The sequence below is a fragment of the Callithrix jacchus genome, chromosome 16, assembly GCF_049354715.1.
Source record: "Callithrix jacchus isolate 240 chromosome 16, calJac240_pri, whole genome shotgun sequence".
Classification (NCBI taxonomy): Eukaryota; Metazoa; Chordata; class Mammalia; order Primates; family Cebidae; genus Callithrix; species Callithrix jacchus.
In genome coordinates, this window is record NC_133517.1 from 62,673,523 (window position 1) to 62,683,769 (window position 10,247).

The 10,247-nt window shown below is 47.5% G+C and overlaps 1 protein-coding gene across 7 annotated transcripts in view; it reads left to right on the top strand.

Moving 5' to 3' along the window:
- Positions 1 to 10,247, top strand: part of ZFAT (zinc finger and AT-hook domain containing) — a 220,046-nt gene that overhangs the window by 17,108 nt on the left and 192,691 nt on the right. The window contains exon 2 of one of the 7 annotated variants that reach the window (XM_078353139.1): positions 4,699 to 4,712. The exons of the other annotated variants lie outside the window; for them this stretch is intronic. The gene's annotated coding sequence lies outside the window, so the exon portion shown is untranslated. The remainder of the gene's footprint in view (positions 1 to 4,698; positions 4,713 to 10,247) is intronic. 7 annotated transcript variants of the gene reach the window in all.

Sequence of the window (10,247 nt, forward strand, 5' to 3'; positions counted from 1 at the left end):
CAGGGAAGACCCGGCAGTGGGAAGGAGAGGCGGACGAGCCAGGTGAATGGCTGAAGGGAGCCTGTTCTATTCTTCAAAACTGAAGGCATGTTGGAGATCGAGTTTGTTCTCATTTAACCTTTTATTATGACATAATTTATACTTACAGAAAAATGGAAAGAGTAGTACAGAAACTTTTCCTGTGGCCTTCGTGTCTTGAGCGATAGTGTTTGACTACATTGCTTTGTCCTCTCAGCCATTTGGGATAAAGTTGCAGAACTAATGCGCCTTTACCTATTCCTAAGTATCTTCAGTGTTTATTTCCTAAACACACGGCAACCACATTTCAGTTATGAAAGTGAGAAACAACATCAGTGCAATGGTCCTCTTCATGTTCCGCTGATTGTCCCAGGGACACCCTTGACCACGGAAGAGCACCCCAGCCATGCACTGCATTTCCTCACTGTGTCTCCTCTTTCTCTGAATCTGGAGCGCTTCCTCTGGCCTTGTGTTTCACAGCATAAATATTTTTGTGGAGTATGGGCCGGTTCTTCTGTAGACTCTGCCTCCTTCTGGCTTTGTATAATGCTGCCTCGTGAGTGGATTTAAATTCTGCATTTCTGGGCAGGAATACCAAGAAATAATGCTGCGTTCTCAGCGCACCGTAGCAGAAGGCATGTGATCGTGATTTGTCCCATTACTGGTGATGCTACACTTTCGAGGAGGTCAGGTTTCTCCCCTGTGACGTTACTGTATTTCCCCTTTGTAATGAAATGCCTTACGGTGAGGGCGAACCAGCCATGGCCCAGGCTTCCATGCCAGGTGCGGCCCAGGCTCCAGTGGAAATGAGCTCTCTCCAGGCCCAGGGTAAGGGGGTTGTGTCCAATCCTCCCCAGGAGGCCCCTGGCCAGGAAGGCCCTTACAGAAGCTCTGAAAAGTGAGAAGCCTGGCTCTGCTCCCAGCAGGGGCCCTGGGCATGCTCTTGAGCAAATCCCACACGTGTTTATCCTGCTGCTCCTCACTCCAAGGATGTTTTTCATTTGGTAGTTTCGGTATCCATTGATGATTCTTGCCAGAGTCGATTAGCGTCAGGATGGCTGTCACATGATGGGTTTCTAATTCTGTCATTTCTTCTGCATTTACTAGTTGTCTTCTCCCACTCCCCATTTTATTGAGGTATAATTACCAAAAATTGTATGTAAGTAAGGAATACAATATGATGCTTTGATATAGGCATACGTTGTGAAATGATCACCATATTAGAATAGCCGTACCTCACATTGTTACCATTTTGTTTTATTAGTTGTCTGTGTAAGCAAGAACGTTCTCTTTCCCTTTATCTATTTATGTTTCCGTAGACTCAGGAATGCTTATTTTAGTCAGTGGTCTGTAATCCTTTCTCATTGTTTAATTTGGTGCTCAGATGGCCCTATATTTGGCCAGCTGCATTAAAGTGGGCCTTGGTATTCTTTGAGTGTGCCCCCGCTTTTGTGGGGACTTCCTTGTTTTCTGGTACCAGATATTCTGGGCTCATTCTGCGCTTTCCCTGTGTTCAGCTCTGGAATCAGCTATTCCTACAGGAGACCTGGTTTCTTTTAGTGGAGAGTGGCATTTAGAAAGTGAGATCAGGGAACTAGGTGAGCTGGGTTTCACTGCTTCTCTGCACCCTCAGAAACACAGCTGGGAAACAGAGGTGTGTATGTATGTAAACCTTAGATACATACATGCATCTACACTCAGACATGCCTACGCAATCTGTATTTCCCTCTTAAAAATCATTGAGTTCACGTGGATTTTTCCAGTTGCAATTCAACAACACAGAGTATATTCTATCCTTTCTCCTTTTCATGTTTATAACACCCTTCTCTGAGAAAGAAAAATCTAGACCTCAGTATCCACAGTATTGTTACTTATTTGCTCAACCCTGGAATATACTAAAAATAGTTTCAGAATCAGGAAGCCATGTCTTTGTGAAAAGGAAGCCTGCTACCTAGAGTTCAGTATTTAATGAGAGCTCTTCTCTTTAGCCTGAGGCATATGGTGTAAACAGCAGCTTCCGAAGTTCCTTGGGTTCGTCGTCTCTTATTTCAATGCCATTATGGTTATCCATTTAAAGTATGGTTTTGTTCATTTATTTGTATTTTGTTTTAGGGTTTCCTCCCATACTTGTTTATTTTATTTACTTTCATTCTTTTACTATGTGAATTTTGGAGGTGAGTGTCTTTCAGTGAAAGGACTGAGTTTTGCTTCTTTTTGCTTGTGAGCCCTGAACAGGGAATGGCAGAGGGCTGAGGGTGTGAGTTTCCAGGAAGGAGTAGAAGCCCTGAGTGGCTGTGGCACTAAAGGGACTTACCCCGTTGAGGTAGAGCTGAGGCGCACCTGCTGACACCTGGATTCTGAAACCCTTCAGTGAGCCTCTTTCTCCAGCTTTGTCTTGGTTCTGGTTTCTCTTTCTTCAAACCACCATTCTGATTTGCGTTGATTCCCGTTTTATAAATGAGGAGTCAGAGGGTCAGAGAAGTTGTGTTTTCAACGTTGCTGGGGATTGGACTGGGGGCTTTCCCACCCTGAGCCTGGTCTTTCTTCCTCGGCACACCTTCTCCTTTTTCTTTGAAGTGAGAGTTAGGAATGACTTCGTGTGGATTATTCTCAGGGATTCCTTGGTAAACAGTCTGGAAGTGTTCTGGTCTTCATGACAAAGGAAATGTGGCATTTTTTTTTTGGTTTATAGGTAAATATCTTTCATATCTTTAACGTGGAGCTTTTAAAGCACTTTACTATATTTTGAATTAAATGATATTGATGATGTTGGAGCTTACAGTCTATTGAGGGAGACAGGTTAAACCAATACACACACCATTAAATACAGAATGGCAAATTGTGGTCATACTACAAGGCAAATAAGCAGGAGGGGGTACTGGAGACCTCATTAATATTGAGGGGGATTTACGAAAAGTCTCTCTGAGAAAGCTAGGGTGGAGCTGAGACTTGAAGAATGAGGTTCCTGAATTAATAAAAAGCCTGAAAAACAGCGAGCAGGTGCTTGCTTACATTTCCTCCTCACCTTGCAAAATTGCAAGCCTGCAGGCCAGAACAAGTGCCCTGTGGCCAGAGTTCTCTTTTGTCCTTTATCGCCCTCTAGGGGACATGTGTGTGAATGGACCTGCTACAGGTGGCTTGGGAGACACCGTGTCTGTGGAGGCGCCGGCTGCAGTGGAGACTGGCCACCTGGCCACCACCACAGTGCTGACCCTGCCTGAGCATGGGGCTGAAAGGCAGGGGAGAAGACCAAGGGCCACTGGATAGCTTGTTCAGATGCTTACAGCACTTGGCTGTGGGAGGGACTGGCCTTGCCAGGACACCCTGAGGCTGTACTGGCCTAGCGGTGAGGGAGAAGGGGGCAGCCTTTCTGAGGCTCCCAGTGGTGTAAACACAGGTGGCAGCTGCCCACAGTGATGCCTGTGCATCGAGTGGAGGGTCGGGTAGGACTTTCTGATCTTGTTTAGACACCGGCTGGGAAGCTGGACTTGGACACTCTGTCCTTTCCAACAGCAAGCGTCTACAAAACCAGATCGTAAATAACACCACAGTCACATAAAATTATTCTCATGAACAAAATGGAATTACTTATTTATGTTCCTGGAGGGGAGGCTCTGTGTGTTCCTCGTTTCTGATTGCACCTAGCATGGTGTGTGACAGGCGTCAGGCATTCATTCAGTGTTGAATTATGCGGCCAGTGCACATAAGTTAAAAGAATTCTGCTTCTTTCTCCTAATAAAAACCGAACTCTGGGCATTTGGTGAATACATTAAACATTTATTTTATACTTTGGCTACCAGGAAAAACGGACCAGAGCATTTTGGTAGGCTGGGGATGGGTCAGGGGGATGGTTTGGAGAATTCTTCTTTTCCCAGTGGCTCTCTTTTCTTAAATTTAAAGCTCTATTCTGGAATTTGAAAAGACCCTAGACACACCTAAATACTAAGGGGAAGTTCTTTGTTCAGGACTTAATTTTGAAAATCGGAATATTTTATATAACCAAGGCCAATCTCAGACTTCGATAAAGTGAACATTTGGAACTGAGTTTGAATGTTTTCCACATCTGCCTCCAGTTCCTGCCCAGTCGTTATTTTATTTCTTTTGATTAAGGACCTCAGGATCCCTGAGCACACAGCCAGCTTTTAAACCTATGACAGTAATAAATGAAAACGTTCCTCTGTCATCTGCTACAACAGTGCAGACAGGGACTCTGGTCTGCAGGTTCTAAGTTTGCTAATTTTTTGTCTCGATTTTCCTAACTCAGTGAATCCCAAAGAGTTTCGGGGTGCTGGAAGCCTTTTCCTACCCTGCTGGAGGTCAGGGAGTAGGACCTGTGCAATACATTTCTCTTGTCAGCCTGGTATTCTGGAAATAATGCAAATACCAGATTGGCGCCTAGTCTAAACTTCGATGTGCTCTAGGTGAGAAATAACACACTGGCTACTGAAGACTTGGTACCAGGGATTAAAAATTTCTCATTGATCTTAAAAGTGAATTATAAGTTAAATTATTCCATTTTGGATGTACTGGGTTACAGAAAACATCATTAAAATTGTTTTTTTTAATTCTTTTTAATTTTCATATGGCTACTAGAAAATCGGACAGCACTGGCCTGGGCAAAGCATCCAGCCCCTTGCTCCATGCTTTCACAGGCCTGGGCTGGAGGGGGTCCTTTCGCAGAGTTACACATCTGTGTGTGTGTCCTCCACTCAGGAGGTGTCCTTGGCAGGGGCCATCTCCAGGAACAGTGCTAGCACCTCTTAAGAACTAAGTAGCTGGGCCGGGCGCGGTGGCTCACGCTTGTAATCCCAGCACTTTGGGAGGCCGAGGCGGGTGGATCACGAGGTCAAGAGATCAAGACCATCCTGGTCAACATGGTGAAACCCTGTCTCTCTACTAAAAATACAAAAAATTAGCTGGGCATGGTGGTGCGTGCCTGTGGTCCCAGCTACTCAGGAGGCTGAGGCAGGAGAATTGCCTGAACCCAGGAGGCGGAGGTTGCGGTGAGCTGAGATCACGCCATTGCACTGCAGCCTGGGTAACGAGAGCAAAACTCTGTCTCAAAAAAAAAAAAAAGAACTAAGTAGCTGTTGCCTGAATTCTGGACCTTACGTATTGTTTACAAGCCTGTTTCACCTGGCAGATTGAACACCTCGACCACTAGAAATTCTACTTGTTTGTTTTTCTCTCTCATAGTTCCCTCTGCTCTCCACGGTAAGTTGCGAATCACATCTTTGTTGATTTAAAACATCCCCGAATTAGGAGAAGGAGGCTGAGTGGAGTTGGCATTTCTTAGGACTTGGGTTTGGTCTGGCGGGAATTCTCACCCACCATGGTGCTGGTGCAGGGCAGGTTCTTGGCTTTGCTCAGGAGGGAATTCAAGAGTGAGCTGGTGGTAGCAGAAAACAGCTTTGCTGAGACAGTGACAGTGCTACCGCTCCTGCGGAGTGGGACCACCCCACAGGCGGAGCGCCGAGAGTAGCAGTGCTTTGCAGCCGTATTTATACCTACTTCCGATGACGTGCTAATAAAGGGGCAGGTTATTCAGAAATAGCCAGAAAATGGGTGGTAACTTGTCGCGGTGGCAAGGGCGGTAACTTTTGGGTGTTGTCATGGCAATGGTAAAGTGTTCCGGTGCTGGTGGGCGTGTATTATGCAGATATGCAGTGAGGGTGCTTTGGGCCCCTCTTCCCAGTTCTGGCCAGTCTTTAGTCTGGTCCGGAGTCAAATCCCGCCTGCCTTCTACCTCAGTGTGATGTTAGTAGACTGCAGAAATGGGGAACAGGGCAGGCAGCGCCTTCATTCTCTGTGTGTCCGGCACTGTGCTTGGTGCTTCACTGGAATAAACTCCCTGCATCTTGAAAAACCCCAGGAAACAGAGTGAGGAAACCATGGCTGGATACAGCTAATGAATAAACAGGTTGAATCCCATCCTCCACAGCTCTCGGTTCCCTGAGGCTGCATCAAGCTCCTATTTGGTCTCTTTCTTCATCCTTATGGGCTAGAGAATGAGGATAGAAGTTGAGGCCCGTGACGGAGAGAGAGGGTGGAGGTTGAAGGTGGCCTGTGGGACCCTGAATGAGTGTTGTCTTTCCAGAGCTTGAACTGGGTGGCAATTCCCTGCTGCCTCCCAGGGCTCCTGACGGCTCCTCCAAGCACCTGCTGCGGCTCAGACTCTGGAAACCCAAGTCCTGGCCCCTTTTCTTTCTTCCCTTTGTTACCCCGCCTTTCTTCTCCCCTTCCTCATGGCTCTTTCTCGTCTCAGTGCTTGGGATTTGGAACGCTGATTCTTACTTGCTGTCGTCACTGGTGGTGTTTATATTGTCTCTCAAAAAGCTTCTGCATTGCCTGTGTCCTTGGTTTCCCTAAAGAAAGTGTGTGTATGTTTGTGTGTACATGCCTGCTGTTTGTGCATTTGTGTATGTATGTGCGCATGTACACATGCATGTTTGTGGGTGCACGTGTGTGTATGTGTATGCTTTATGTGTGTGTGCACATATGTTTGTATAGATGTCTGTTAGAGGACAGCAGCAACTAGGGAGCCAGTAGGTAGCTTTAGCCATCCAGCTGAACGTTTTTGGATTTAAGAAGTTCTGTGTTCTCTTCAGCATCGGCATTGTCTTTAGCAGTCTACAAAGCCATTTTCCCGTATTCCCCACCACAAGATCGCCCCCGCCCCTCATTGTTATGAGGACAGCTGTGGTTGTCTCCATTTTTGAGCTGAGTCCCTACAGATTCAGGAAGGGAAAGGTGGCTCAGTCACACCAAAGTGGCTGATGCCATGGGGTTTGAACCCGGGGCTTCTGGCGTGAGCTCAGTGCTGAGGCTGGCTGTCAGGCAGCCCTTTACCTCGGAAGTGAGGCGGGAGACAGACCGGCCACACGGAGGAACTGAAATACGCCAAAGCAACACACACACCAACAGCTGGAAACCCAGACATGCGGCAGTGATGGGCATTGCTGTTTCTCCCCAGTACACTAGAAAATGGGAGAGGATTTTGCTCCTTTTACTTTTGATGTGGGAGTGACCACAGAGACTTCGTTACTTTAGAGGCCTCACGTGAGAGTTATGGGTAGGCAGCTCTTCAGGGCCACCTCGTCAGTTTGCAAATGGTGGGCTGTGCTGTGCAGGGTCTGCAGTGTAGTGGGGGGTGTTCCCTATGCCCTCAGCGCTCCCCACACATCTGCTCTCGGGGTAGGGGGGCTGTTCCTGTGAATGTAAAATTATTTGTGTTGCTTTCCTAAGGGCCACGTTTTAAAGTTATGATTATCGTGTTAAATGTGAATATATTCCATTGCCCAGGGCTCTCATTTTGGGAGTGCTTAAAAATAACTTAAAAAAATGTATGCCAAGCTTCAACATGGAAGAGATGTGTACGCATAAAATTATAATGCAACTGTTGGCCCAGCCTTAATTATAGCTGATACTGAGTCTTTCTCATTTTATTCTGTTCATCTAGCTTCAGCAAAGAAACACCCATGGGATTTCTCTCTTGCGTTTAATAAACACGTTAACTTTGTGAGCTGTAGGAGTTGGCAGGTTCATCAGCATTTTATGAGATGCATGATAATAATTTCACAAATTAGGGGTGTGCGTTTCTCGGAACTTCAACCCACTGAGCATCAGAGTTGGGAGGGAGGCACCTTGAAGATGATTTATAGGCAGGGGAGCAGCAGGAGGCAGAAGGGTTGGTTCATGTTGTGTCCCTGCAGGGCGTAGGGGAGGTGGGTGCTGGTGGGTCTGCCCCACACCCTTGCTTTGGTTCAAGATGCTGTCTCTGTCTCTCTGCATATTAACCTCTGCAAAAGGCTTGAAGACCAGCTTCCCCTTTCAAACCTTCCAAGCCACTTTTTACCTGGGCAACTCCTCTTTCAGAAGAGACATTGAGGGATAATCCCAGCACTTTGGGAGGCCGAGGTGGGTGGGTAACCAGGTCAAGAGATTGAGACCATCCTGGTCAACATGGTGAAACCCCGTCTCTACTAAAAATACAAAAAATTAGCTGGGCATGGTGGTGTGTGCCTGTAATCCCAGCTACTCGGGAGGCTGAGGCAGGAGAATTGCCTGAACCCAGGAGGCGGAGGTTGCGGTGAGCTGAGATCGTGCCATTGCATTCCAGCCTTGGTAACGAGCAAAACTCCGTCTCAAAAAAAAAAAAAAAAAAAAAAAAAAAAATTCAGAGACTTATGCAGAATCCATCCATTGGAGTTATAAGAGCTCCTTAGGAGCTGGGAGGCCTGGGTTCCTAACTCACGCGGGTACCCTTCATGCTGATTCATGTAGGATGGTGCCTCCGGGGGCCAGGCACTAAACAAGGCACACTGTTTTCGTGATGTCCTGCCATGCTGTCTGTCTACAGCCCTGCAGAAGGAAACTGAAGCTCAGAGAGGCTAAGTATATGTGTGCAGGGTCACACAGCTACTAGGGCCAAAATAGTGTTCCGATCTATGTTGTTTTAATGAGAGGTTCACTTGTGAATCAGAATATCCCTTTTTTCCTATATCTTTTCCTTTACTATTTGCTGTTCACATTTTCTTAGATTAATAGATAACATACACGTAGAGAAGTGTGCACAGGATAGATGAACAGCTTAGTGAATGTTCTGAAACTGAACTCACTGCATACAGTGAGTAACCGTATCACATCCGGAAACGGAGCTCCCCTGCACCCAGAAGTCTCCGGTCCCACCACCCAACCCAGGGTAACCCGGACTCAGAGCAGACTGGTTGTGCCTTCCTTGTAGCTCATGTCAGTGGAAGCATGCTGCCTGGACCCTGGGTTACACTTGTTCCTCTCAGTGTCATTTCTGTCACATAGAAATGTGGGCACACATGGGAAAGCCCCAGAAGAGTTGAAAATAAATCACTCAGGTTGAGAGTTGGCCAGGTGGTGGCGGATCTGTGGTCAGAGTTGGTCTGAGTTACCTGCTGAGGTGGCTGGGGCATTTGAGCTGTCAGGGCAGCTGCACTCCCACTGGGGACCAGCAGCAGCAGCTACTCCACTTAGGAAGGGCAGCGGGGCCTGGTCCTGGGCCAAGGATGTGTGTTTGGATTGTAGCCCTTCTGTGTACCCACCTGCCCTATCACCTTGTAATCCCCTACCTGGCCCAGTTGACTTATCTGAAGATGGGAACAGCAGCCTCTCACTTACTGCATTAATGTGAGGGTTAAGTGGGGTGACGGGGGAAGGCACAGGCCAATAGTTAGGCAATCAGTGAATAACTAGCCAAGTTTTTTTTTTTAATTATGGTATATTCAAGTGTAGTGCCTTGATAGGCCACCAGAGGATGCTGTTTGCACGTGTATGTCACCCTCCCATGGATGAAGGTCTGTGCTTTCTGCCTGACAGTAACTCCCAGTGTTGTTTTGCTGAAAGGCCGTCTGCCTCTTCTTACCTGGCGGTCCACTGTTTCCTGGTTCTGGACCTGTTGCCAGCCTGTGCAGTGGGCATGATCATTAAGTATGTGGTCTGGGGTGGGTGGTATCACTTACATCTGACATGCTGTTATTTTGCAGCTGTTGCTCCTCAAAATGAATTGCTGTAGTAAATTATAACGAACACAGCAAAGTCCCCTTCTCCATGTAGGTACTTTTCTGGTTGTAATTAATCATTTAAGTGTTCCTCTAACCATGATGCTGCTGTGGGCTGGGGAGACCAAGACTTGCATTCCTTGCAGTAGTGCTCACTGTGAGTGTTACAGGAAATGACAAGCGATTTCCCAGAGCAAGACTGGGCACCAGGTGGGTGGGCACATGTGGCAGTCAACTTGGAGGGTCTTGGTTAAGTTTTGGCTTTTACAGTTTATCTAGCTGGGGGCTCCTAGGCAACTCACTAACCTGAGCCCCAGGTTTCTCCTCTGTAAGAGGGGATGATGATGGCGGTGGTGGTGTGGGGATGACAACCATGTACTTGGCTGTTTCACAGGACAGCAGGGAGGGTCCAGTGAGGTCACTAATAGGGACATCTGTTTGACTAGCAGGAGGCAGTGTAAACACCTCCTGCAGCTGGTGGCTGGGGCAGGGGAGGGTGGGACTGCCACGTCATGCCATGCAGTCTTGATGCCTCCCTCTCCTTCCCACGGCTGAACTCTGAGCACACCGGGTCTGGGAGCTCCTGTGCCTTTTCTTGGCTAGCCTTCTCCAACCCCAGAGGGCCGTCAGCTCACCTGGGTGCTCCTCGCACCCAGCCCACACATTTGCGGCTCTGTAATCTGGCACTTTGAGGCTAGG